The 1,768-nt window shown below is 35.3% G+C and overlaps 1 protein-coding gene and 1 long non-coding RNA gene across 2 annotated transcripts in view; one reads left to right on the top strand and one right to left on the bottom strand.

Annotated features, from left to right (window-relative positions):
- LOC106871182 (large neutral amino acids transporter small subunit 1-like) overlaps nt 1–1,768 on the bottom strand; it is a 91,112-nt gene that overhangs the window by 56,182 nt on the left and 33,162 nt on the right. The window lies entirely within an intron of this gene.
- The window catches only part of LOC106871183 (uncharacterized), a 62,877-nt gene that overhangs the window by 48,287 nt on the left and 12,822 nt on the right, over nt 1–1,768 (top strand). The window lies entirely within an intron of this gene.

The following is a 1,768-nucleotide window of genomic DNA, read 5'->3' as shown; positions in this document are numbered from 1 at the left end:
ACCTAAGATCAACAACAGAAGAGAGTTACAGGAAGCTAGCTGGTTGCTATAGCAACACCTTTCCGTGCATGACCACTCCACACACGCTCATTGGTAACATCCATCAGTTTCTTGAAAATGGGGTTATAACCCAGAAATATTGACTGCAAGGCAAGTCTACATTAATTCATATATTTGTTTTCTTTGGATTTGCCTTGCATTTACTTTGCGTTGTTCTGGCCTTACCCTCTATACAATATATATGTGTGTGTGTGTATGTGTGTGTGTGTGTGTGTGTGTGTGTGTGTGTGTGTGTGTGTGTGTATGTATATATATATATATATATGTTTGGAAAGCGGACGTTAAACGATGATGATGATGATATATGTATGTATATTTAAAAATATAACGAGAGAGAGAGAGAGGGGGGCAATTATGTACATAAACAAATCAGACACATCAAATACAAAATATGTATATATATATATATATATGTATGTATGTATGTATGTATATATATATATATATATATATATATATATATATATATATATATATATATATATAATCATGTAGAGAATGGAGAAACAAACACAGGAAGAAGCAGGTTGATTAGCCATGAATTTAATCAATTATGTGGAGATTATGTAATGTTACATTTACGATCGTTTCGATTTGCCAATTTAATTGGCAGATCTCTTCAGAATGCTGAGAAGTCTGTTTAGATGCATGGTGTGAGAGATGAAGGTATCAAAAGGTTGAGGATATACTAATGTAAAAGAATGCATATAGTGGTGTGAAAATAGAGGTAAGGTATAGTGAGTCTCACATTTTAGTCGAAATCAGGGTTAATAATATTTCTGGGAAGGAGAGGTAGGGTGGGTGCTGTTTAAGTCCGTAATTCCAATCTTAGTCAAGCGCATTCCGCACGTGGATGTTGTTAAATCAAGTGGATGTTATGGTTTTATGGTACTGGCGGTGTAAGTAAAGGGGAGTAACTTTAAGTTCTGGTGAAGAGGGAGCTAACTCTGTCCTAGTAAATATTTAATTATACTTAGAAAATAAAAATTTTGTAGTGTGTAGACAAACTAGGTTATTTATGTATTTTTTGTTTAGAAGATGTGTTGTAGCCATTAGGATTTCGAGGCGATCAGTGAGGCAAAGATCACAATGCCTGTTGAGTTATAAGAATTTGCTGTTCTGAGTATATGCCATTTTAGTTTGTATGCTATATTATTGTCCTTTAATTCCCAGATATAGCTACTAAGTCCTGTTGAATTTGCCTTTTTTCTATTTCTAAAGCTAGATTGGTGTTCATTGTATCTGAAACGTATTTGGTTTTCGTGTTCCCAATGTATGATCTTATATGGCTGTTTGTGTGTACGACACATTGGTAAACTACATTTTCGATCTTACATCTATTGGTGAAGTTGCATTTATTCCTATCCTTACAGCTACATAAATTGTAAGGGGTCTCTGTGTTGGTGTATTGTTGAACTCAATTAACAGGCGTTGTGATCTTTGCCTAACTGAATGCCTCGAAATCCTGAATCTAAGGGTTTTTGTGTGTTTCTTAAATAGCTTATAAACTCCTACACTGCAATTGTTTTCGTTTCAGCACACGATCTCAGATCAGGTCACTTGCTATGCAAGTACATCTCCGTAATATATATATATATATACACACACGCGCACACGGACACACACATAAACACACATGCACATACACACACACGCACCCGTACCTAACACTCACAACCCCACACACATCACAATCCCACACACACAT

The sequence above is a fragment of the Octopus bimaculoides genome, chromosome 16 (genome assembly GCF_001194135.2).
Source record: "Octopus bimaculoides isolate UCB-OBI-ISO-001 chromosome 16, ASM119413v2, whole genome shotgun sequence".
Classification (NCBI taxonomy): Eukaryota; Metazoa; Mollusca; class Cephalopoda; order Octopoda; family Octopodidae; genus Octopus; species Octopus bimaculoides.
Note: the sequence above shows the minus strand (reverse complement) of the source record. Positions and strands in the feature narration are given on the sequence as shown.